At 42.6% G+C, this 27,994-nt stretch overlaps 1 long non-coding RNA gene across 1 annotated transcript; it reads left to right on the top strand.

The window, feature by feature from the left end:
* The first annotated feature begins 8,529 nt into the window (after positions 1-8,529).
* Positions 8,530-27,618, top strand: LOC144589044 (uncharacterized). The gene is made up of 2 exons (XR_013544905.1): positions 8,530-13,748; positions 17,220-27,618. It is a non-coding gene; the product is annotated as an uncharacterized LOC144589044 (long non-coding RNA).
* Positions 27,619-27,994: the final 376 nt, after the last annotated feature.

Below are 27,994 nucleotides of genomic sequence, written 5' to 3' on the forward strand. Positions count from 1 at the left end.
AAAGATGGGCTTGCTAATAAACCGTAGCACGGATGTCTGGAGTCCCCTTCCATCTCTTTTTCAGCCGGGAAGTTGGAAGAGGGTGGGAGGAAAGGCGTCCTACGCCTTTAAATATGGTTCAGAGAATTACAAGTAATCAGATCTGCAGGGGGTCAATAGTGCAAACTTTTTAAGACTAATGTTTATTTAGAAAAGTGAGTGGTGTCTGCGTAGCTTTGCTTGTGCCCCTGTGCCAGATACTTAATGGCTTTTGCAGACTTGCCCTAGCAAAATCGTGCACGCCGCAAAAGGACCACCGGAGGGAGGGAGGGAATGCCCCCTCCGCCTCTCTTAGACCTACTCTTCCCTAAGGGGGATCTCGGAACCGGAGGGGCCTCTCGTGGTTAGGGAGCAACCCTCTGTTTTCCGTCGCCCTTCCCCCCTCCCGCACTCAAAAGATCTCCTAAAAACCAACAGACGTGGGCCTATTTTACGCATATTTAAGAATGAATATAGAGTAACCTGATCCAGTGAATGATAATTCGAATCCAGAAAGAGCCCTCACTGGTGGGCAGGACGAAAAAGGAAGGCCCGGAAGATACTAGGGTGGCTTGAGCGTCCGCTGTGTTTTGTGAAGCGGTTCAAGATCTCCTTTCACACGTTGTCTATGAAGCGGGCTGGAAACACCGAGGGGATTAAAAGGCAGAGAACGCGCCTGGGTAGAAGCCCAAGTTTCACTTCCTTCTATTCTCTCTCTCTCTCTGTCTGTGTGTGTCGATGTTGTACCTAGAGAACGTTTCTGCCCCCAAACGACGTGGCAACGTATCTTTAATGGACCCTACCAAAGTTTCTCCTCAATGGGTCCCTTCGTAGCACTAAATGATCATCCGGGCCTCTTGGGCAAACCCGGGAGCGGCACCCCCAAATTTCCCTACTGCGGGCGCTTCGGTCTTCTTGAGTGTTTAACCTTCATCCGATTAAAACAAACAAACAAACAAAAAACCCCACTTGCCTGCGGGGTGTTCTGTGACCCCACAGAAATTACAGTGCATTGAAAGTCAACAGGAGGGCTAGGATTGGGGGTGGGGTTAAGGGGTCTTGTATTTCCTGAACCCACGGAGAATTCCCGTGACCATCCTTCCCATGGGAACAACCTGCTGACAACCAGAGTAGGCTACTTCCGTCTTTAGGCATTATGAATGGGGTGCTGGACGCTCATTTTGACTACTAATAAATAGAAGAGCAGACCATTGGGAAATCGGTTTTGCAACGAGGAGGGAGTCATATACACGTACAACAAAAAACGCAAGGGCTGTAAGGTAGGGGTAAGCTTAGCATAAAAGTAACAGAAATCTGTTTTTAGCTCACATCAGGGACTAGTTTTGATGAGAGAAGCCCATCCTGACTGCGCAGTGCGCGTGGCACGTCTTTGTTGTTCGGTACCGCCAAGTCGGTTCCGACTTATGGCGACTCTAACAGTTTAGGGTTACAAGGGCTGCCAGATATTTAAGACGTAGTTTTATTTGTGCTGTTCTCCGCGATTTCCATGGCCAAGTGGACATCTGAACCCAGTCCTAGTCCCTCACTCTATCCACCACACCATGTCTCTCTCTCTCTCTCTGTCTGTATGGGTTCCGTGCCGTCAAATCGGAACCGGTTTATAGTGACCCTAGCAGGTAAGCGAGATACTTTAAGGAATGGTTTTACCAGTTTCGCTCCCCCTGTTAGCTTCCATGGCTAGACGGGGATTCCTTCTCTGTTCTCCCGAGTCCTAGACCGTCACTCCAATCCACTACACTACACGGAGAATCAGAGGAAATTCTCCTTTTCAGTGGGGCTTACTCACACACAAATGTATATAGTATTGCAATGCAAGTAGTTAAAATTTCAAAGACCTAAGCTCTCATTCCATTCTCGGCTACGATCCAACTGAGATTAGTTCTGACTATGACGGCCCTTCCACATAGACAGGTATTCGGAAGCCTGAGTGGAACTGATTGCAGGGCGGCTCTTGGTTCGGGGAGAGGCTCATCCTATCCAGAGAGTCATCGATGTATTAAGAAAACATCCGATTCTCTGACTTCAGCTTCACTACTACCTCAGTGACGTAACAGTTAACTAAGCGTTTGCTTCCTTCCTTTCTAACCCTTTGGACTTCAGGACGGATAGAAGAGGGGCTCACATAAAGGTTAAATTTAACTAGATCGGGGCCAATGTATGTTGGTGGGGATTAATTACTGGTCTCAAAGGGGGCCAAACTGGCTTTGATCCAAAGAGTCGGTTTAAAAGGCTTGTGATTCCACTCCCCCCCCCCCCCCCCCCAGCAATTTGATAAGATGGCTAAGACTGGTAGGAGAGACAAATGACTTCCTCTCTCTTGGGAACTTATTTCCCCGGGAACTTCGCCATAATGGTGTGCAGCCAAAATACTCTGCAATTAAATCCGGCATTAAAGAGAGGGTTGGACTAAATGACCTCAGAGGAACCCTTGTCTGTATGATTGAAGGCCGCCCTTGGAATCTGATGGCCCAAGGTGACTGGAGTTTCTTCGAAAGGCACCAAAACTATAAAAAAAAATAAGTACACTTGCATTTAACAGACAGAAGTTATTTCTGCGCACCTGAGCTCCTTGCCTTTCAAGATGTCTTGGACTACAGCTCTGCTGTAGAAGGGAAACGTCATGGTAGAGACTAACGACTTGGGCTCAGACTCGGAAAAAGTAGTATTCTAGAGAGCTGGATCATAGACACTGAAAAAATGCATTTTAAACGGTGTTCTGGAAGTTGAGTCATGGCAACTGGACTTCTTTCGTTTCACTACTCATCCAAGTAGCTTCTTCAAAACGTCTCAGCCTAACAAGAAAGAAGTCCAGTTGTCACGACTCAACTTCCAGATAACCACACCTGGATGACTGAGAATCTTCACAGATTTAAACGGTGTTCTCTTTCAAACGTGGGATCAGGACAGGAAGGCATTTCATGCATATCTTTCATCCTTTTCTCCCAGTCTTTCTTCCTTTACTAACTGAGGTGAACTAACTGAGTTAAAAAAACTAATGAAAAGCTATATCCTTTTACTAGGGTTCTATGATGATGATGTGCCATCAAGTCAATTCTGACTTACAGGAACACTTTTTATGGTTTTCTAGATAAATAGTACTCAGCAGTGGTTCTTTAGAATGATTGATAGCTTTAGATTTGGGTCTGTGGCTGGGGAGCCAGAGGTTGCAGCTGAACCTGTGGGGCTGTGGACCAGCATCCTTTTTAAATGTCTAGACCCTTGGCTTTCAATTTTGGGTATTCCAGATGTTTTGGCCTACATTTGCCCGTATCCATGTAATTGGCCATCATAGTTGGAGCTTCTGCCTGCTGAAGTCTAAAACATCTGATATATCAAAGCTTTGAGATATACTAGCTCTGGCTGCTGGAGACAGGCCATCAGATATTACTGTCAACTTCACAACTTCATTGTGTGAATTTCTCAGGGTCTTTTGAAAAAGAACTGTTGCCAGGATTAACAACATTTCCCCCTTCCCCACAGTTCTGCACAACTACCCCTTGGTTTGATTCTTAAACCACCCTCCCTCCCTCTTTTTCCTGGGCCATCCCTATCTATCTATCTATCTATCTATCTATCTATCTATCTATCTATCTATCTATCTATCTATCTATCTATCTATCTATCTATCTATCTATCTATCTATCTATCTATCTATCTATCTATCTATCTATCTACCTACCTACCTACCTACCTACCTACCTACCTACCTACCTACCTACCTACCTACCTACCTACCTACCTACCTACCTACCTACCTACCTACCTACCTACCTACCTACCTACCTACCTACCTACCTACCTACCTACCTACCTACCTACCTATCTATCTATCTATCGCTTGAAAAACATTTTCCACTACTGCTTTAGAGCATGAAAGAGACCCTGCAGCCCTGCAGATGTTGTTGGGCTGCAGCTCCCCTCATCATGGGTTATGCTGGCAAGGGCTGATGGAAGTTGCAGCAACATCTGGAGGGCCACCCATGCAGCCCTCCTGACATATAGCTTCCCCCAACCTGGTGCCCTCCAGATGTCTTGGTCCAGGCAGCACATCTGGCTTTGGGGTTTTTAACATGTCTTTCTCCTTCCCTGCCCCCATCAGCCAGCCCATGACAATTGGCTCTACACCACTTGCTTACACAAGGGAACACAATCACTCTGGGAACATTTTGACCAGAGGTCTCTAACTCTTATTTAGATCCCATTTTCATTAGCGTGGACTTTTTCTTTTTAAAGAACACAAAATGTGGAGCGAAGCAAGACATTGGAAAATGAATTTACAGAGCAACCGTATCTGTCTTCAGCAAACTAATAAGATGCACACTGTTCTCTTCCCCCCCTTCCCCCAAAGAATAGCGTGCGAGATTCTGGGTAACATATCCTCTCTATTTACACCTACGTACGCATATGTGCGCCGGTGCTCTGCGAGGGAGAACCAGGGAAGGGAAGAGAGGAAAACAGTGAACTATGAAAAAGCACCGCCCTGGGACACTGATTAAGGAGGTGCTTGGTGAAATCCTGGCAAAAGAGAGGCCTGGGGGGGGCTGCCTCCCTCCTCCTCGAGCCTCAGCCCCCGTTTTCCAGCGCAAGATTGAAGAGGCTGATGTGAAAGATCCCAGGCATTCCCAAAAGCTCCCCGGCCCCCGCAGCGCCCGCCCCACCCGGTCTTTGACGGGCCCGAGGACACAAGTCCTTGACGAGCACCGCATCGGAGAAAACGCTAGCTCTTCGCTCTTCTCGTGGACGTCCAAGCGCAGGGTGAGCGAGGCAAATCTTAGGGGGAAAGACTGGCCGCAAGAATCTGGACCTGGGAGTCTTCTCTCCCCGGGAGAGAAACAGCGGGAACCGAAAACCAGTGTGTGGCGGGAAGGCCCTTGAACTCTTACCTGCGCCTCTGGTCGTGAAAGGCAACCCGGCGGGCAGACCTGAAGGAGCACTGATCCGAGTTGGAGGAAGGGTGGATGTCGTGTTCCCGCACGGAAAGCGGGGGCTTCACGAAGGACGAGGCCCCATGAGGAGGGCGTGACCGGTCCTTCCAACCGATCTAGCTGGTGGGATCAAACCCGTGGTCACCTTCGAGTGGCAACAGACCTCAGTAGTTCTAGGGTGCTTGCATTTTTAAAGTGTCTGGATGTCGGGCATTTATGTAACTCTCTTTAAATCAAAGGTCTCCCAGAGTGGCTACAACACTCAGTTCGCCAGGTGCACGAACTCTGTCCTCATTGTCACGTGGCTACTCTGTAATTAATAAGATTTCCGAAAGGTGAGGTGCTATAAGATTTGACCTGGATGCTTAAAAAAAAAACAGAGAGAGAGAGAGAGAGAGAGAGAGTGACAGAGAGAGAGAGAGATGCATTCACAGACTATCACCTTCAACAAAGTTTCTCTTGGGAGGAAGAATAGGCCTTTCCTTTTCAAAGTGTTTAAGCTCTGAAAGGTCTGCCCAGGACAAATACTGTATGTCTCTTTCCACAAGAACTTCAGAAGAGCTGAAAGAGACATGCAGAGAGGCCCACACGTGTGTCTTTAGCAGGCATGGACAACTGTACGGTTGGGTGTAATATAAAGATGACACCTCAGAGAAAATCAGGCCAGGTACTTACGATCCCTCTGTCAGAATAATTACATTTGTTTTCCCCACCTTCCTTTTATAAAATCATTCATGTGATTGTGCAACTTCAGAAGCATTCCGAAAGCTGATCATATGGGACCCCTACCTCGCTCCTTTCCAGTTTCATTTCCTTGACTATTAAAAACCTAAAACAATCGTAAGACCTCAGTGACAGACAGACCCGGCTGCTTGACAGTAAATCCTATTGCACCAGCAGGACTTACATCAGAGTGAACCTGCTGCAGATAAGGCAGTGCACCTTTTATTTTCTCAATTACCTTCAAAGACAGGAAATGTTTTCTTGAGAGTGTGCATTCTTGTTATTTTAGTTTTTTAAACTGTGCAATATTTTAAAGTTAATTATTGTTTTACAACACAGCAAGTGTTTTAAGTTGCAGTATTTTTCTTCCTGCTGTTTGAAAAGTAGCCTATCAAAATATACACACATCTGAAAATACAATATGGATGCATGCAAATACGTTGTTATTGTGATTTATGTACCTAAAGTGGCATTTTGACAGTTGCTTAGGAGTAAAAATGTTTAGGATCTGGCTGCACGTGCTTAGTTTTAGACACATGTTATGTAGTGTCACAGAATCAGGTTTCCTACTGAACCACTCTGCTTTCAGAATTACATTCTGACCATCCATTTCTAAGATTATACTTTGATCATTCAGGTGCATATGTTACCTGTACCTCCATCTATTCTGTTTAAAGTAAACCTTCAGCAAAATAGTTTGGTAAGATTTTTTTTAAAAAAGACACTGTGTTCTCTTACAAATATGCAAGACAAAAAAAGAAAAGAAAAGAAAAAGAAACAAAAGAAAATACCTCCCCCACATGACATCAGTATAATTTTAACTGTTAATGGCAGTTCAGTGGGGTTTTCTTCCAGTTTACTGTGCATGGGATTTCAACTTTCATAAATACTTCCAAATGTAATAGTGACATGGCTACTGAAAATATGGAGTACAACACATAGTGTACATGTTTAGAAATATAATTGATTACAAATTGATGTCTAAGCATTACAATTACTATTTATGAATATTTGGAGTAAGATTTTTTTTCCCTACTGTGTGTCTATGCAAAATGCTTTCCTTTTTTTAAAAAAGCTCCTGCCATCCATATTTGTACAGGATCTGGCTTTTTTTTTTTAAAAAAAAAAATTGCAGTAACTTCCAGAGGCAATTATGCAAACTTCTGAGTTACACTAAACCGTTCATCATCCTGAATGAACCTGAAATGTATGTTGCAAAAATGGGGCCATGCCAGAAAACCCTGATCTGGAACTAAACTCTTTAACTTTCCCCAGCAGGTCTCTGACCTGAAGACTCTGTGCTGGATTCAGTTTCAGTTTACACACAGTCTCTGGCCTGCATGACACTGGTAAGCTAACATTTGCAGTGGGCCCATCCTTTGTCACCTTCTGAACCGGTGGCCAGTCAACAAGATGAGGAAACATGGAATATGCAAAGGAATGGAGCCAAAACCTGCCCAGTAGGCCTAGACAACCTCAGAAGGGGACTTCTAAAGTGGCACCTGCAGCCCATTGTGTTCTGTAGGGAAGAGGGCACAGAACTGGGGAAGAGGGAGCGAATATGTGAATTCTCCAAAATCTGGTGTGAGTAATCCATTCAATAAAGAATGTGCTGGCAAGTTGATTCCCACATAGACGCGTCCATTTAGTGAAGCAATCAGAAAGTGTTTACCAGTTCCTTCTGTTGGGAGTGCTCTGGGCCTCAAGCTTGCCCAAGGCCACACAGGCTGGGAGGCACCCTAAATCCACCTGCTCCTTTTCCCCACGTGAAAGCAGGTGTGCGATCACATAGAAGGACAGCAACAGAGGGACACTGGCGGGCCCTTGATCCTCCACCTCAGGTAAGGAGCTGGGCAGGAATGGGATGGCGGAGGACAGCCTGAGCTGGAGGTGGGGCAGTTCCCCATTTGTTCCTCTGGACGCTGCTCCTCCGCCGGGATGAGGGCTTGACGAGTGTAGGTGCCCCACGGGAGCTCTCTGCAGTAGGCGTGGACTGTCCGGGACTTTCCCAAGAAGGAGTTGCCCCCAAACAGCCCCTACGGTTGGCTTTATAGGTGCTGCATTTTACGTGCTTGATATTTACTCCAGCTATAAACACACACCTGCCATTGGGGCCGCAGGTTCCCGCCCGTTCTTCTCTATTGCTACGCAACGCCTGCCTTTCCTCTCCAGTTACCCTTGCGTGGTGGCTGCGGCGTCTCCGTGTTTGCCCAGGCCTCCCCACGCGCCCTTCACGCTTCTGGGAAGCCCGCGTGCGTGGGATCTCGAGGGGATACATTCCCCCGCCCCGAAGAACAAACACACACAGAGAGAGTATATGTGTGTGTGTGTGCGTGCGCGCGCGCGCGCGCGTGGATTGTCCTTCAGTGACTTCTTCCCCCTTGCTCCACTTAGTTCTCCTAGTGGCCTTAGGGCAACCAGTCTCATCCGGGGTGGAGAGAGGGTCACCATCGCAAAATACTTTATGGGCTGCCGAGTCCACACACACACACACCCTCCCAGTTGCATAGACCTTCCTCGGCCGTTTGCTGGTCCCTGGACAACAGCTCCGGGAAGCTGGCATTCAAAAGGCATCCCGCCCCCATCCCTGCTGTGCGTGGGACCAAGAGCTGGCTAACGTTCGGGTTTGGGCCGACGCCTGTCAGAGAGGCCAGCGCGCCGGCTGCCGGGGTGGAGTGGGAGGTTTTGGGGATCGTGATTCACGAGCGGGGCTCTCGTAGGATCTGGCGGGGTCTTGGCAAGGGCGGGACGGCCCACTAGGGGCAGTCTAGAGGGTTGAACGCCACTTTCCAGAATCCCCAGCCTGTATTGCCAGTGCGAAAGGACTGTGGGAGCTGTAGTCCGCAACATCTAGAGAGCCCAAGGTTCGCCATCCCTGAGGGACTTGCAAGTAAATTGGTATCTGGGTCTCCCAAGCTGCTTCTAGGGTAAAGCTACGTTTCCGGGCCGTATTTAACGCATACAACAGTAAAGGCGATTGACTGGCGGCAGGCAACGTCGACAGTTGCCAAGAGCCACACGGACGCCAACCTTCACCGTCCCTTTCCTCCGCCATTCCTCTAAGTCTAGGGGGGGCAGGTTTTTCTCTCCGATCTTGCTTTATTTCTACAGTATGCAGATCAGTAAGCTTGCATCCTGGCAGCCTTCTGCACCTCCCCCACCCCCCACCCCCTTAAGTCAACAGCAAACGTTCTGCCTTAAGAAGAGACGGGTTTTTATTTTAATACACGCACCTCTCATCTTTGGGCTGAAAATGGCAATTAGTGTTCGCAATTAGCTCGATGTGGCCCATTAGTCAAAACAATCTTAAATGCGGAGCCTGAAGTGGACGGAGCTTTTCAAAATATCCGAAATTATGGAGGTGAAATGATGGGTTAAGGAGGTTATTGAAACACAAATACTTCAAAAATCAAACGAAAATCAAGCCCTGCCTGATGGCTGCCTTTAACAACCAGGACAAAATAATTAGCCCTTGTTTTTCATTTTGTTCCCGGTTACAGCATGTGTGTACATGTGTTTACATGGTTTATACTGTATATAAAGCATTGCTTTAGAAAGGAGAGCCCTGCTTTAAAAAAACAACCTAGCTATTTAATCAACATTTTTTTCCACAGTTTTGGACCCAGGTAGACACCACTTGAGTAGTAACAGGACAGATGTGTAGGAATCCCCTGTTCAGAAATGGGGAAGGTTTCTGTGTCAGCAGCACCAAATGAGTTAAACATCTGCCCTGTCCCCCACTTCTCCTGCCAAGAAAGTCTCACCTGTTGAATGTCTGCAGGTCATGCAACAGTTAGGTGCAGAAAATATTACCAACATGAAAAACAATGAGGTTATCCCTGGAATCCAGGTTCTGGAACAATGTAAAGCATTCATTGCAGAACATTATTGTGGCACTTTCAATACTGTATATACAAAGCTTTTATAATAATATAATGATGAAATCAGTCTTTAAAGCAACCATGCAAGCAGGTAATCTGTATGTCCATAGTAAAGATGGGAAATGGAGGTTGGGAGATAACCATTTAGAGGACTAAGTTCACCAATCCAGGCAAAGGAAAGAGAACAAGTTTAATTTCCTTAGACATATACAGCCCTTTTGAGAGGTTGGAAAAGCTATTCTCTTTTACTCTCTTGATAACTCTCAGACTTCTCCAGTCTGCATAACTACTGGCTGTGAGATTCTGGGGTATACAGTCCAAAAGAGAAAATCCCCAGGTGTTCCTCCCTTCCATATCTATGCTTTCAAGGAATTCTGAACAATATTGATTTATTTCTTGCTCACTTTTTTTAAAAGCTAATTTAGATCTCAAGGCTTCCCTCAGAAGTCCCAAGAAGGTTTTCTTTCAATGAGACACAATTCAGTCAGGCAAAATGTCAAATACTGTATGATGCTGGCCCAAAGACTTAGCTGTCCTGCTTAGCACTACTGTCTAGTAAACAAATGTAAAGGCAAATGTATGTAAAGGCAACAATCTGTGGTTTTAGACATACCATATTGCCATTCCCAGTTAAAATCTGCTCCACAATTGGTGACTTTGACAAAGTCTTGGTAATTTTGTAAACTAAGCCAGGGTTGAGCTCCGATTGCCATAAATCCAAGCAGTTTAGCACCTGAATCCCATTGGTTCTCTATGCAGAAGTAAATAATAGCATAACAGGAATTGCTCAGACTGAAATGGTCATAGCTCAGATTGAATAATAAAAAGGGTTGAAGAAACATGAAGAAATCAGGCCCATCTTCCACAGCTGAAAACTGTCATGTTACTGATTCAGTTGCAAGCATGTTTGGCATAAACTTGAATGAAGTTGTTCAAATTAACAGTGGCTCTCAAAACATTTTGAGCCATACAACATACTCAGTTTTCTTACATGTTTTCCTACTGTGGCAGGATAGCTGTTAAAATTATCAATAATTGTAATTAGTAATAGAGTATGTAAGAAATATTTTTTAAACATGGAAATAAAAGAGAGAAAAAGATGAATCCATTCATGTTTTTCTTTTCTGTATGAAAACTGAGGCTGCAATGTAATGACACACAGTACTTGCTACAAAGTACAATAGTTCTTGTTAAATACAGTAAGATATCTTGGTGGCAAAGTGCTTCATAGCCTAGCTGTGACTCTTGATGCTATATATTCAGTATGTAGAGACAGATTTACAGGCTGGGGTGGTGCAATCTGACTTTGTAAAATCAATGCATAGCTGAACAAGACAGAGTGAATAGTTGCCCAACAGCTGGTTTTAGATGTCATGAAAGAGCAGCAAAGGTGTTACTTTCATTGACCAGAATCCTATCACTTGCAGCCACCAATTTAATTCTAATGGTGTAAATCTCGGTGAATTGTTGGTAGTGAAGGCACAAGTATTGCATTCCTTGTTGCATATCATTTGCATGACTCGGGTGCTTGACAAGAAATGATGTGTATCATGCAATCTCCCTGTGCTCTGTAAGTGAGCTTGCTGTCACCAAGAGAAGTGCAGACTGTTACTCCACATTTCCTAGTATTGAAGTAAGAGTTACTTGCCAGTCTGATAGACTTTTATAGGTGAAATGGGAAAAGCACTCTCTTGTTCCTCAACTCAGGGAATGAAATGTCTTGGGCAAGCTCTGCTGCTGCCATGTTACTGTTTTAAGATAAACCCTCTGTCCTTAATAACTATATCAGGTCTTCCTGCCTCTAGGGCTCTGTCAACACACAGGCAGATTCCTTTAGAAATGCAGTAAGGATTTGCTGCTTCATCTGAATTTAGGTCAGAGAGACCAAGACTGAATGCTACTGCATGATGGGTATGTTGTAAACAAGCACCATTTGTGATACTATCATTCCTCATCATATGCAAGCCTCTTAAAGCATCAGGCTCAGTTTCTGATTTTCTAGCTTTGCAAAACTTGAGTCAGCCTGAGTGGACCTTAATTCTGTGAAGGTTTTTCATTTGATCTCTGATTTTTAAAAAGGAAGTATATCATTACAGTGATCTAAAAATTAACACCATATACATATACACAGACACAGCATACAGAGGTAGTTACTGTAAAACAGCTTGTACGTTTTTTTCTCTCACACAGAAGGCTTTCTAAATGTTCATAGAATCATAGAATAGTGGAGTTGGAAGGGGCATAAAAGGAGGTTGAGTGCATCTCCTGCTCAATGCAAGACTGCAAATCAAATTACTGTATATCTGACAGATGCTTGTCCAATGTTTTCTTTAATGCCTCCCATGTTGGAGCACTTACCATCTTCCAGGGTAACTGGTTCCATTGTCGTACTACTCTGACAATTAGAAGTTTTGATTGATTTTCCTGATATGGTAGCTAAGTATACTTCTGCTCACCAGAGGGCATTTTTTTCATTTGGATGAACATATGACAGAAAATTGTGGAGAAATGAAGACATTGAGGGGAATGGGTTATGGACTTTTCTAGAAAATTCAGGCTTTTCTGTTACTGCCTGGGAAAGGCTGACTGGAGGAAAGGTGGGGCCAGTTTCTCCCAGTAACAAAATGGGAGCACCACCTGCAGTTTATCTTTTGAGGGGAGACCTCAAGGCCAAGCCAGCTTTTCCCCTTGGTACCCTGCTAATTGGAAAATGACTCAGCTGTATGAAGGGAGGGGACAGAAAATGCTCTTGTCTTCATGAAGGTTTGTGGCAGACCATCTCAAAAAGTGCACTATGTGATTATTAGGGGGATGATTTTTATGATATTTTTTTCCTGCAGCCTATGTTTGAACTTATGAGCGGTTTTGAACATGTTTATTAAAGTATGTACAGATGTTATTTTAGTTGGCTTAGCCTATCTCTTAGGAGGGGCTATCCTCTGGTGCTGTTCTGTGATGTCGTGCTGGGAGAGATGTACACTGCACATAGTCCAAGACCATGCTGATATAGCACTAGAGTACAATTATTAGGTACCTTAGCTAGTGTTCTTATTTACTATTTGTTGTTTCCCTGTATTGCTTTAGCCTTAGACTCTAAAGGATTGTGTACTCCAAATGCTTTTGATGTCTTTTTAAAACTTCTTGCTTTTCAGTTTTTGCTATCTCTAATAAAATATAAATAAAATATTTAAAAAATCTTCATTCAATTGTCTGGAGTTTTGGTTCAGACTGTTTGTGATACCTAAAACCAGGTCTTGCCTTGAGGAGCTTTGTATTTTTGTGTGTGTTGTTCTGCCTTGCAGAGCTGATGTGATAGTTTAACCTGGTGCATTTTTGGAACTCCCTGAAAGCCCCATTTAGTCAGGTCAGATTGGAATGTCGGGAAATACCATGACCAGACAGGTTCCTTAACCATCAACACATTTAATTCTTCTGGGTTTATCTAATGCAGGATTAACAGGGCAGTGTAGCTAAGTGGTTAGAGAGGGACTCCCTGAACCTGATGGTCTGTCACAAATACTATATGCATTGTATTTAAGGTTCTCAATTTATGCACAAAGCTTTCAGAAAACTTGGGTTACTTAAAAATGCCAGCAGGTGCTTGTAAAAATCATTGCTGCTAATCTACAGAACAGTTAAATTATTGTGCATTTAGTGGGGTTTGCACAGAACAGCACTATTTGGAAAAGTCACTTGATTTACACAAACTAGTCCAAATGTAAGAAGCTGAGTCCTACTTTTTTTTTTAAAAATATGTATCCACAAAAGCACCACTAGGAAACTTCCTGCCTCCCTGCCACATCTCCCTGCCACCTGTCTTTTCCAGAGTAGGTAGTGACTTACAGTAAGTTGTTGCTTTCCTTCAGCCTTGCTTCTGAATTAGCTTGACAGGTCACATTTGTTATATGCCATCAAGTGACTCCAGACTGATGACCACTCTACGAATGTGATCCCTCAAATGTCCTATTGTTAACAGCCCAGCTCTGCTTGTGCAAACTCAAGGCTGAGGCTTCCCTTATTGAATCAATCTGCCTCATATTTGGTCTTCCTCTTTTCCTGCAGGATGCGTTGTTGTTGTTGTTTAGTCATTAAGTCATGTCCGACTCTTCGTGACCCCATGGACCAGAGCACGCCAGGCCCTCCTGCCTTCCACTGCCTCCCGGAGTTAGGTCAAATTCAGGTTGGTAGCTTCGATGACACTGTCCAACCATCTCGTCCTCTGTCATCCCCTTCTCCTTTTGCCTTCACACTTTCCCAACATCAGGGTCTTTTCCAGGGAGTCTTCTCTTCTCATAAGATGGCCAAAGTATTGGAGCCTCAGCTTCAGGATCTGTCCTTCCAATGAGCACTCAGGGTTTATTTCCTTCAGAATGGATAGGTTTGTTCTCCTTTAGGCCTAAATCAAATTGCTAGTGTGAACTAGAGTACACTTTTTAGGTCAGCAGCACGTAGATAGATAGGTTTTTGACCTAAGACATCTGATTCATTCAGCAAGTTCACTTCAGTTGGAAGTGGGCTAAAAATTGGATTTAATCCATGGTGATATTCGCAAAAGGATTGTCTTGTGAATTGGCTGAACTCCTCCTCTATGTGCCCTGCTCCAAAATTTGCAATCTTTTGGGGTAAAATCATTCAAGGGGAGAAAGCTACTCTGGAGTGCTGGGAATGAGGTGTACCACAACTTATTGGATGGATTTGTTGTGAGGATAAATGCTGATAACCCCATGTTATCCCTTTGGTTAATGGCTGACACAAATCTAGCATATGAATACATGCAGATGCCTGCTTATTTCATGGTAATGAAGTGCTGACACATCTGAAAGTTTGCTTAACAATGGAAGTTGAAAGTGATGCTCCCCTTTCATGAGTCTTGACATCAGATTTTTGTCACTCATGCTGATCTACTGCAGTTTGTGTGAGTTTTGCAGGCTCCCTGCTTACGTTCCCTTCTCTGAATAAGGAAGACAAATATCATTTGTACATGTACTTGAGGTGTGTTTATAATCATCACATTTTTCTTCAAAGACAGGGTGTCAACTTTAGCACAGAATGAGCCTGAAAGGAAAATGAACTTTGATAGCCTTTTCCCCACCTTCCATTGTTACACTTGGATCTGATTTGCACATTCTGATCTTGAATTGGCTGGCCCTTTGCAAAAGTTCATGGATTCCACAGCTATATCCAGCTGAGAAAAAACATTGATGTTATTGAGGTTTTCATCCTATTGGGGAAATACATTTTTCCTCCCTATTTTTAAGAAGCTAGCATAAGCATCTGCTAAATTATTTCCATATTTCAGGACTCAGGGCATGTGGAAGTTGGTGGGATGAAAGCTGGCTTTCAAACTTCTGTTTGATTTTTGGCTATGCAAGGAATGCTAAGTGTACAGTTAGTGCGTTATTCAGTTCACTGATGTCCCTGATTGCCAAACAGAGGAGTAATCGAAATAATAACAATCATGCACCATCAAGTCAATTCTGACTTACGGCAACCCTTTTAAAGAGTTTTCCAGGTAGAGAGTGTTTAAAAGTGGCTTATCATTTCTTTCTTCTGAGGGCATCCTGGAACGGTGCAGCTGGCCAAAGGCCACACAGGCTGGCTGTACTCATAGGAGGCACAGCGGGGAATCAAAAGTTTCAACCTCTGACTCTGCAGCCAGGTACCTATTCAGCCAGCCAATGATATAAATTAAGATATGCTAAGAATATCCACCTATCTGATTACATTTTATGGAGGCATGGTTAAGTTAGAGAACTTCCAGTAAATATGAAATGCATTTTGGTCATGACATACCTGGAGGGTCCTTGTGGATGGAAGTGGAGTATAAGTAAAACAGGTGAGAGCAGGTGAGTTCTGTCCACCTGTCCTAAAAATGTGTCCCCTAATGCAAAAACCTTTGTTGTTGTTGCTTTGGCAAAAAATTGGCAGAACTATGGCCATACTCTTGTTTGCTTTTGTAATTGTGTCAGGGCAATCATGTACGAACTTTTCCATCTCTGGCAGGATCCTCTTTGTGAGACGAGATCTTATTGGAGGGGTAAATCATTGCCCAGTTGCTCTACTATTCTAGATGCTATTAAAATATCAGCAGGATTTTGGCCTGTATTTATACATAACAATTACAAAATTCTGGGTTGGGTGATATTGTTTCTACATTTCTAAATTTTTTTACAAACGAAGTGAACTTTCTGGCTTTCCAGAACTCTTCTTCATTCATAGAAAGTAGAAGGTTTGGAAGAAAAAAGAAAGCAAAGAGTCTAAAAATCTGGCCAGATGTAATAAGAATTCTCCAGTGTTCTGCTATCTAAAGGAAATTAAATCCTACAGCATTACCCCTGGAGAAACAGCCAGGAAAAGCACTGGTTAGGCTTGCATCCCCAGCTTCAGCATTCACCTCTTACTGTCAAACTAGAAAGGCCCAATTTAAGGGCCTGCAAACATTGCAGAAGAAGTTGTATGTGTGTGTGCATGAAGGAGTTATTTTCATGCAGCCCTAAATATATATATAAACAGTGCCTATTAAAACCAAGCAAACTCCTAAAAATAGGCAGGAGATCTGCTAACCCTGCATAATATTCCCAGCAGCAGCTGTTACAGCTTTCCAAAGCCATAGCTACTTTAGCTAATCCCAATGAAACACTCAAGCCTTCTCTACTCCCTCTCCTGCACCCCAAATCTATACTGCAGGTACCATTTCTGGATTTCCTGTGGAAGTTATTTTGCAATGACAGATTCTCTGGACCATTTCAATTTGGCTTCAGACCTGGTTATGGGTCTGAGACTGATTTGGTTGCCTTTGTGAATGACTTGCGCCAGGAACAGGACATAGTGAATGTGTGCCTTTTGGTTCTGGTGGACTTCTTTTGATACCATCGACCATGACATCTTTCTGGGCTGTTTTACTGGGGTGGGACTTGGAGGCACTGTTTTACATTGGCTTCAGGCCTTCCTGGAAGAGAGAACTCAGATGGTGGGGACTGAAGAATCCTGTTTGACACTCTGGCTACTAGCCTTAGGGATTGCTCAGGATTCTGTTCTGTCTCCTATGTTATTTAACATCTACATTAAACCTCTGGGAGAGGTTATTTGGAATTTTCGGGTTCTGTGTCACCAGCATGCAGATGATACCCAACTCTGTTTTTCCTTGTTATCTAAATCCAAAGAGACAGTGTCAAACTCCAGACCAAACTCCGGGAGGCAGTGGAAGACAGGAGGGCCTGGCGTTCTCTGGTCCATGGGGTCAAGAAGAGTCGGACACAACTAAACGACTAAACAACAACAACCCAGAGTTGTGGCTTGCCCAAAAAATGGGTGGGGTACAAGTCAAAACAAACAAGCAAACAAATTTGAATTGAATTGCACCAAAACAGTGAACTATATGCCCATTTGAATTCCCTCTCAGTTTCTGATGCTGTGATTAAACCTTGTTAAACCTTTGCAGAAACACAATTCTATCTGTCACTAGAAAGCATCTATCACTAGTTTTCTCAGTTTGTTGGTGAACAACATGGATCCAAAATCATGATTGTGAGATTAGGCATATTTTAAGAAGTTTAAAAGCACTACTGCCAGAGAAAATTAATGGCTTGTACATACCTTGCAGATTCAGAACTCAACAACTCCACTCTGACACCTCTGTTTTTCTTATCAGGCAAAGAACAAAAGAAAAAGAAAATAAAGAAGACAAAAACATTGTGGGACTTTAAACACCAACTGCTGAATTTTAAAGTGAGCTTATGTGGACAAGTCGCCATGCTTGGACATATTTGCCTGAGATGCTAGTACAGACTAACACAACTACCTCTTCTAAAACTGCAACTCTGTTTTTTGTTTCCCTCTTTATCTCTGTGTGGCACAATGCCAGAGGAGGAACAGACTGCCTTGTTAGGTCTCAACTAATTATCTGCACAAAACTTTTGAAGTTAGGCCAAGCCCAGGGCTCCCATTCTCCCTCTACAGCCTCCTTCTCACTGATGTTCAGAAAATGAGCAGAGTTTGGGGGAAGTTGCCTTTTTCGGAGGGGGGGCTATAACACTGAGAATCCCAGGGGCCATGGTGGTTGAAGGATCTGGGTAACTGCAGTTAAGCAAGTAACTTTTCCGTCCTCTGAAAACAAGTAAAAACATATTGCGTTGGTTGACCTTTAAGCTGTACCTGCTGTTTTGTCTTCACTTGCTGCTGGCATCTCCTCCCCTCCCCAGCCCCTGCACTGAGGACTGAATACTATATTATTATTTTACTGGATCATGTTTAATATTTTGGTGTTTGTTTTTTGGTTTTGCTGAGTGCTTTGGCAAATGCTAAGAAAAAAGCAGTATAGGAATGCTATAAACTAAATTAATACAATCACCCTGCAGTTTGGTTTGTTTTTCGTTCCGCGGTAAGCTCCTGTTTAGCCAAAAAGCAAGAAAAATGCTCATGAATATCTAGAAAGTTTGTTCCTAGTTTCAGATACAGGCAATCTTGAGAATGTAGCTTTCTAGGAACAATGTAAGTAGTAGTGTGAGTTGCACATGATAACAAGCAGCGGAAGTTGGTAGGCATTGTGGATGCTGGAGCAGAAGACACAGTAGCCAACAATGGGTGGAGCCAAGAGTGATAGCTGAAAGAAAACCTGCACATGGGTGCATGGCATACTGTCTCACACACAGAGGCAGGCAATTGTGTACTCATACCCTGCCTCAGCTCCACCATTCAGCAGAGGTGCAGAAAAATACTCATTGCCTCCCCGTTAGAAATCTTTTACCTGCTGTTGTTTCTCTCATTGCCTTCCACGCTTTCTCTTACACATATTCTTGCAGAATGTGAGGGTGAGGCTTCAACAGGGGGAGAAGGGAACACTAGCAGGGCTCTGGCACTCCATCTCTGGAAAGGAGACTGGCAGAAATGGTTTGGCAAGGGGTAGCTGGAGCTTAAGATAGGTCCCCATTTTCTTAAAGGTTCAAGACTTCACAAATAATACATTTTGGATTGAGAACTTGCCCAGCAAAGACGTTTGTGCTGGGGAAAACAAATAAAAAGTAAGAAATCAGAAAATGGATAACATGCACAAAATTAGAATCTATAAACTACAGAAAGCTGGAATAAGAGGTGAAAAGTGCAGGTTGTAACAGATGAACATCCAGGTAAAACAGATGGGAAAAGAAGTGCAGGAAGGGGAACAATGTAATGGCTGAAGAGGGGGGACATGGACTGGTTTGAATGCAACACATTATTGTTTCATGTTGCTGTCTCCAGCATCAGTATAGCTGCAATGACATAGAAGATGACGGAGGAGGAGGAGTCTTGATAAGGAGATCAATATTTCCATGTGTCTGAATTTATGTCATGTTTTCAATTTAGTATCACACATTGCCTTAGGAATGTGGATGTCACATGCTACTACAATGATCTGAAGCCATCCTTGTCTAGTTCCAAATAAATGTCTAGGTTTTTCCAGTGTACACTTCCTCCGGGGGAATTCATTCTGGGGGCAGAGTCCATTTCTTAGCAGCAAGGGACTTCCTTGTTAAAGCTGCCTTCAAAGAACTCTCAGGGGAGAGCAAGCCTTATTCATTTCCCATTCCCATTGCTCTCAGTCGTGGCATGTCAAATTCTCTGCCAAAACTCAGAGCAAAATAGCTCTGATTTAGTTTTTTTTTTTAAATCAATACAAGTTTTATAACTGTTGTTTGTGCACTATGTCTGTTCTGTTTTACAGATGTTAGCATCCTGTGGACATTCTTATAGATGTCAAAAAGAAAGATATTCACACTACAGTACCAACAAACATAATCATCTTTGAGGAGGGGGAGGCACTGTTTTTACCCTTCAACATTTTCACTGAAGAACAACTCAGCCTACAATTCTCATCCTTCTTTTACCCCAAGAGGGATCACTTAATAATCCCTCTGAGAGGAATGAGTTCACACCCTTCCACTGGTTCTAGAAAAGATGGGGGGGGGGCTTTTGTGGATTGAGATTCACAGAATGACCATGCCAGCTGGGAATTCTGAGAGTGGCAGACAAAAAAAAAAATAGTTTCTACACTCTGGTTTAGACATAAAGTAAAGAAGACCAATGTTCACAACCTCAGCTGCAAGCAAAACTCCTTGACCCCACACAATACATTGTGCTTTTCTTTGGTTGGAAGTGGGAATGATACCAAGTTATTGTTGCCCTACAGTCTTGTGTGTTTGAGAAAGCAATGTTCAGGCCAGTTTAGCATGAAGGCTAAGAAACCCTGGGGAAGGAGGCCTACCACATAAAAGTTTGTTTGGATCTCACGCCATTTTGCACATGGAAAGACTATCAACCCTCAGTGAGCCATTCCTAGTTTGATAGCAGGGCTCTGTGGTTCTGACTCAGCAGCCAACATTGTCCTCCTGGGCTGCTCAGCATAAATCAAGCTTTCATAACACCCTTCAGGCTGGAATGAAGAAGAAATCTTTCTTGATAGCCTGCCCAGGAAGAGTGGGTGAACTGGATTACAAAATAAAAAAATAATAATAATAAAAAAGGGACTAGACTTCCAAAGAGTATAGCACTACATTTTCCACATTTCTTTTCCATATTAAAAATGTTTAGGAAGTACAGAAGAAGCCAAATGGATGTGCCAAGGACGCTTCCCACTCTTCATAGTTTATGCTGATAAATTGTTCCTAAAACCCTTTGTATTTATTCCCTTTACATCTGGCAGTTCTAAAGCTACACATGGTCTTTTAATGCCAGCAATCCTTCACATTGAGGTAACAACCCCCTCAACTTCTATCACCTTGTAATTTGCCCACATGCATAAAGGTTAAATAAATGGCTGGAAATAAAGCACGAGGAGTCCTATGGAAACTTTGGTCCACCTCTTTTCCCATGGATGGATAGATGGATGGACAGATAGCTCTGTGAGTTGGCTACAGTGCCAGAGGCCAGGAATTGTACCTCCTGGGAGAAGAATCAGTCTTTGTGGCCTTGGGTTATTTGCAGAGTTCCAGAAGTGCCTCCTGAAGAAAGGAATGTTAAGCCATTTTAGAGGACTTTATACCTTTATAAACCAATATATAACTCTGTGATTTGAGGTTCTGGTATTGTTTGAACTTTATGTATGTGATTAGTATCCAAGGGAAAATAATTATTTGCTGTCAACTTGATTCAGAAATATGGTGAAACTTTTCAGGCCTTTATAGCTTAGCACACATGGTGGTTGTCACAAGGTAATTACTAAAAAAAAAAGATAGTCCAAATCCCTTTACACCATAGGTTGGGAACAGAGTCCCTTTAGATGTTTTTGGACTACAACTCCCATAATTTCTCACCATTATTGCTATGCTGGCTTGGGCTAGTGGGAGCTGAAATCCAACAGTATCCAGAAGATCACAGCTGGCCATGCCTGCTTCATTCTTCAGTTTGGAATAGCTACTTATTTGGACTTTAACTCCTAGGATCCCACAGCAAGTATGCTGAGTCATTCTGGCCAGTAAATTCTGGGGACTGTGAGGTAAAATAGCAAAGTTTCCAATCTTTGGTTCTCTGAAATTGGATGAGAAGATCACCACATTATCACCTGGTACTACCAAATATTTGGTGCACTGGGAAACGTGGCTAGAAGACTCTCTGGTTTCATCCAGAGGACCTTTTCTTGTGTTCTTACACCCCCTCCTTCCATTGTTCATACAAGCTTGTGAATGCACTGCACTAAGTGTACAAAGCCGTGGTCTTCAAAGAGTTAATCTGAACTAGGTTCATTCTCCTGAATTTTACTAAGATCTATATGGTACATTAAAGCTATGAATCTTATTAATGGCCACATAAAAATAAAAAGGAAATTAGAACCTTATGAGACATTCTTTTGTGTGCACAAGGCAAGGGGATCCCTGTCCAAGAAATGTTGCCAAAATTTCCTACATTTTTTCCTCATACAAAGCCTCTCTCTTAGATATGTGTGTGTGTGTGTGCGCACGCACACACACACACGCATAAGTGTGAAGGAGCACAAAACTTTATTTCTTTAAAAATTGGAAAACATTGTTTTTTGAATATGGATGGATTTTGAAGTATATTCAGTCCTCATCTCCAGTGAAGCCAAATTGCCTTGAGCTGGGAGGAACAATTTATGGGATGACTAGTTCACTTGATGCAAGTAAAAGTTGGTGGTGAAAATGGCACAGGCCTGTGTTCTCCATTCGTTACTGTATCTGCAGATTTCTAGATTATATATAGAGTTCAATATGTATGCATGTGTGTGAAAGTTCCTTCACAATATGCAGCCTGCAAAAATAGGTGTGTTCCTTAGTTCCCTAGATTTGCAAACTGGACTTTGGAAAACTTACTGCTTTGGACTACATTTCCAAAAACCTTAGTAACCCTACCTCATGGGTGGGAAGATGTGTGAAGGAGATATTCACCTCTTCCAATCTAAGACTGTTCTGGAACTCCCACCATTCAGTGACTGGCCTACTCTGTGCTTCGGCTTTCTCTTGTGCCTGTTGTGCTTGCGGTCACTGTGCGGCTGATTCCTGTCACATATTGTTGCGTTAAAGAGTTGAACATTTTTCAGCTTCCAGCTTGTCTGGCGACCAGGTAGTTTAGGGAAAAGTGTGCAGAATACAAAAGAAAAATTGGAAGAGCCAAGGTGATATATGAGCTATGAAGCATCAGTGTGTATAGAGAAAAGTCAGTATGGTGTAGTTGTTAAGAGTACTGAATTATGATCCAGGAGTCCTGTATTAAAATTTCTACTTGGCTATGAAACCCCCTGGGTGACCTTGGGTCAGTCGTGATTTCTAAGGGCTTGGCTACATGGTTCATTTGGAATGGAATGGTACAGGCTAAATAGGATTACTTAAAGTTGGGCAGAGATTCCATTTGCCATGTAGTGCATACGACACATTCTATTTGGTCTGCCTCCTTTAAGAAAAGTTGTAAAGAAAACAAATAGCACTGGCCTAATTAGGTTTTTCTTTCAAGACTTTGCTTCCTCTCTCTGCTCCACAGAGGAGGAGTGGAAGGAATTTTTTATTTCACAATTTCCTAATATCTTTAAGTGGATGAGTTGTCTATTTAAGCCACTAATGATATTGGGAAACTGAAATCAGCTAGGAAATTAAAAGCAGGAGTCTCCACTTCATTTTGTTCCTGAAAATGAACCAAATGAGAGTGATGTGGGAGGAAGAAGAGCCCTGTACACTGAACACAGAATACAAACACAACTAATAAATAAATTAAAAAGACAGGTTGTTCATTAAAATATTAACACCAATATTTTGACACCCAATTAATGTTCTATTGAGAGACTGATGCCTGAATGCCTTTATGTGCTATTTTAACCCAGAGAACTACCTGTGGACAGTCCAACTTTGTTGCTGTGGCTATTGTTAGTGGTGTTGCTGGTTTTTCTTCTGGTGAGAGTAGAAAGTGAGGAAGACAAATGAAGAATCACATGTCTGAAGCCTTGAAGACACAGCTAATTACATCTGCAATGATGGGTTGAGGAAGTGATCCCCCCCCCAAGTTCATGAGCTTCCAGGATTGCATTATGGTTTTAGTTCATCAGGATATGAATTTTAACACCTTTCATGTCTGTCTGCCATTCTCTCACCTAGTTCACGTCTGTTAAAATTAACACAGTCCTATACAAAGATATTGATTCTGTGATGACATTCTTGTTCCCATTACATGACGATGGTAACTCAACCTCTCCAAAAGAGGACAACGAAAGAAGACACAGATTTGCATATAATATATATATATGCGTAATATAGAGACAACAAATTTGGAAATAATTAATACAATTTAAATAGAAATGAAATATACCTCATTATGGTAGATCTGAGCATATCAGGTGAGCTGTGTGGCTGTTCAGACTCTGTTTGGAGGCAGTTGGTTCTTTAATCTGAAATAGAATGTCTTTTGCATCTGACTTCTGGCTGGTGGATTTGGTACAGGTTCTAATAAGAAAAGAAAAGAAAACTTGACAAACTTAAGTGTGCCCAGTCTGAAGTATAGGGACACCTTCAACTGGAGGATTGTCTGCTATTAAAAAAAAAAAGGCACAAGGCCACCCTGGTTGCTTCCTGGGTGACTCAGAATAAACATACAAGCAGCTGCTGGAGGGGTTGCTATGCAGCTAGCAAAGAAAACCATTTCTGCAGCCTGGGGGATTGACAAAGCTGCACAAATGTTTGTGAGCAATGTGGAGGACGCCAAGCGAGAGTGGCAGGTGACACACAAGCAATGATTAGTCCAGCAGATGGGAGGCTGGCACGGGAATGTGATTGCATGTCAAAGCTATTATTTACAGAGGTCTCACATTTGTCATGTTTGGAGATGACATCTTATTAAAGCCTCTTGACAGGGTTACATGTTTTCAAATGCAGAGGCTAAGGAAGGTAATGATGAACGATTGCTTGAAGAACTCCAAGGGGAAAGACCTGTTTTGTTTTTAAAACCATTTTAACCATCGTATTTCTGCAATAGTGAATTCTGCTAAATCTCTAAACAGGTTTTGTGAGTCTGCCAAATTCCCTACAAACTATAAAAGTTATTACCATCCTTAGCTAGGAATCTGGAAACTGATGTGGAGGCCCTGCTGCCACCACTCTATGAATCATTACCAAACTCTTCAACAAAGATATTAAGATTACTAGCATTAAATGAATTACATTTGTCACATCAGTTGTTGTTGTTTAGTCGTGTCCAATTTCCTTCAAAATGGATAGGTTTGTTCTCTTTGCAGTCCAGGGGACTCTCAAGAGTCTCCTCCAGCACCACAATATAAATATAGGTAAGTAACATCGGTACTTACCTATATATGTTTAGGTAACGCTGCATCCTGAGAGCACATTGCAAAAGTGCAGTTACAACATTTAAAAAGAATATAGGGTTCCCTCCCCTTATTTTGTTTTGTTTTTGTTTAGTCATTAAGTCATGTCCAACTCCTCGTGAACCCATGGACCAGAGCATGCCAGGCCCTCCTGTCTTTCACTGCCTCCCAGAGTTGGGTCAAGTTCATGTTGGTAGCTATGGTGAAACTGTCCAACCATCTCATCCCCTTCTCTTCTTGCCTTCATACTTTCCCAACATCAGGGTCTTTTCCAGGGAGCCTTCTCTTCTCATGAGATGGCCAAAGCACTGGAGCCTCAACTTCAGGATCTGTCCTTCCAGTGAGTACTCAGGGTTGATTTCTTTCAAAATGGATAGGTTTGTTCTCTTTGCAGTCCAGGGGACTCTCAAGAGTCTCCTCCAGCACCACAATTCAAAAGCATCAATTCTTCGGCGGTCAGTCTTCTTTATGGTCCAGCTCTCACTTCCATACATTGCTACTAGAAAAACTATAGCTTTGACTATGAGGACTTTGTCGGCAAGTTGATGTCTCTGCTTTTTAAGATGCTGTCTAGGTTTCTCATCGCTTTACTCCCAAGAATCAGGTGTCTTTTAATTTCATGGCTGCAGTCACCATCTGCAGTGATCATGGAGCTCAAGAAAGTAAAATCTGTCACTGCCTCCATATCTTCTCCTTCTATTTGCCAGGAGGTGATGGGACCAGTGGCCATGATCTTAGTTTTTTTTTTTGATGTTGAGCTTCAGACCATTTTTTGTGCTCTCATCTTTCACCCTCATTAAGAGGTTCTTGAATTCCTCCTCACTTTCTGCCATCAGAGTGGTATCATCTGCATATCACAGGTTGTTGATATTTCTCCCGACAATCTTAATTCCGGCTTGGGATTCAAGTCCTGCCTTTCGCATGATGTATTCTACATATAAGTTAAATAAGCAGGGCGACAATATACATCCTTGTCGTACTCCTTTCCCAATTTTGAACCAATCAGTGTTTCCATATCCAGTTCTAACTGTTGCTTCCTGTCCCACATATAGATTTCTCAGGAGGTAGATAAGGTGGTCAGGCACACCCATTTCTTTAAGAACTTGCCATAGTTTGTTGTTGTTCACACAGTCAAAAGCTTTTGCGTACTCAATGAAACAGAAGTAGACATTTTTCTGGAACTCTCTGGCTATCTCCATAATTTTGTTACTTACTCCCATATCCCCACCTTGACTCTCTTCTTGCTGAAACCTGAATTATGCAAACACTGAGAAGGGCTTCTGAGCAAACATACTTTCTTTTTTATTTTATTTTTGAAAATCATTTTCCATTGGGTAGAGGAACATCATAGGAAAGGGGATTTGGAACAGGGTACTGGGGTAAATAAAAAATACAGAATGTGACAGAGAACAATATATATCATTATTATAACACTGAGAAGGCCTTTCTGAACAAACAGACTTTCTGACGGTTGGGAAGAGAGCAAATGCAAAAAAATGTCACAGTCAAATCTCTGTTTCTTTTCTTTACATAACCTCATAGAGTTGCCATCATTTGCTCACACTAAAAAATGAATGTGGCACACTGAAATGTGCTTTATCAATTACATTGTTAAAGTTGTGATTTTTTTAAAAAATTAAACCCCAGGGAAGTCTTGAATTGATGGTGATGGCTTTGTTCTTCTGGAACCTGTCTTGGTCAGGGCACGTCTACTATTTTGAAACCTGTGATGAAATATAAACACTGTCATTGAGGATATGTGGAATGTTTTTCCAGCCTCCACACATCTGAAGTGAAGCGGAGCGTTGTATTCCAGAGCCAAGAGTAAGATTTCTAGGCAGCCAGACCAGAGTTTTGGCACCTCTTGTTTTAGAAATGAGAAGGGAAGAAAGAATACGTATAGCAGAGGCTTAGAGAATATACCCAACCTTATCGTCCCATCACACTACATCACTATCACCATCTTGATTACCACCACCTTCTTTTATTTCTTTGGGAAGTGCCTGAAATCATTAGATCTTGCAGAACAGCAGTTCCCAATCACCAGGCACTGCCTACAAGCTTAGATTCTTAAAAAAAAAATGGAAAGAAGGGGTGGTGAAGCAATCAGTGTGAAGATGGTTTTTAGGAACAAGTAATAGTAGTTTCGTTAAGATTGCAGACATCTCATTTGTTTGTCCTGAATTTCTCCCAGATAAGTTTTGTTCTGCATAAGGGTGAGACTTTAGACTTATGTTTAAGTACACCTGTGTCAGGACATGGAAAACTTATACAGTGGTGCATCGCAAGACAATTGCTTCGCATGATGACAAATTTGCTTTACGATGAGGTTTTTGGAGCGATCTTGCACTTCGTTTAATGATGTTTCCTATGGGCGATTTTCGCTTTACGACGTTAGGGACCTTGCCTCGCAAGACAGTTACATTTTAGGTCTCTGTTTTTCACTTTACAATGTTTTTGACAGCTTGGTCTTGCTTTGCCATACGAGTCTTTTAATGGTCTCTGTTTCGTTAGACGGCTGTCTTCGCTTGGGAACCGCGTTTCGCTTAACAATGTTTCCTATGGCAATTTTCGCTTTACGATGACAATCCGTTCCCATTGGAATGGATTATCAGGTTTTCAATGCATTTCAATGGGAAAAAGTGTTTCGCAAGACGATGTTTTCGCTTAACAGCGATTTTCGCAGAACGAATTAACATCGTCTTGCTAGGCACCACTGTATTTTGGGACTACATGAGTAACCTTTTTATGGATTTCTATGCATTATTGCTCTTACTGGGTCTTTAGTACTATTTGTGTTTACCATCTCTCAGAGTGGTATTTGTTTGTTCCTCTTTAGTATTTGCATACATTGTTTTAGCTTTGATATTGTTTTTAAATGATGGACGCTGCCTCTTTATACTCATTGTTCTTAGCTTCAAATATGATCTTTTAGTGATGTATAAACTACTGTTGCATACTGTTTTCAGCTTTAAATATTGTCTTTCAAGGATGCAAGCCACCTTGGGTCCTTTTCAAGGAGAAAAGTGGGATAAAAATATCTTAAATGAATTAATAAATAATAACTTCCAGAATCCCTCTGGTTCCTGTAATGAAGGGATTCTTGGAACTGTAGTCTGGAAATGTAAATTTCCAATTCTCTGGCTTGGCTAAACGCTTGTCAGAAGCCTTTAAGACAATACCCCACTCTTCTTCATTCACTAGTAAATGGCCAGGCCTCTCATTTTATTTGTTGCTTTACATCCTCCCAATGTACCCATAGTGCCTGCCTATTAAAGCAAGTGATGTAAGACACTCCTGTTTCCTCATGTCTGGACTGAACAAGGCCTGGGGACTTCAACTCATATTTCCCTGGAAATGTTGGTTGTTTCATGATTCATAACTTGGCCCTTGAGGTTCTGGTGTGATTTTGAAATCTAGATTTGAAAGCTGGGTGGAATGCTTGAAGCCACCCTTAAAAAACAAAGGCAGACAAGAGAGTGCACTAAATCTAACTTGCTCCCTGTTGAAAAACAATAAGACAATCCTTCTTGCTCCTTCTTGGTTTTCACAGAGCAGACCTAATGCTCTTGCTGACCTTCTAACCATTCACTCACTTGACTAATGTCCTCAACTCTTAAAACACCACAGCA

Source organism: Pogona vitticeps, chromosome 4 (genome assembly GCF_051106095.1).
Source record: "Pogona vitticeps strain Pit_001003342236 chromosome 4, PviZW2.1, whole genome shotgun sequence".
Classification (NCBI taxonomy): domain Eukaryota; kingdom Metazoa; phylum Chordata; class Lepidosauria; order Squamata; family Agamidae; genus Pogona; species Pogona vitticeps.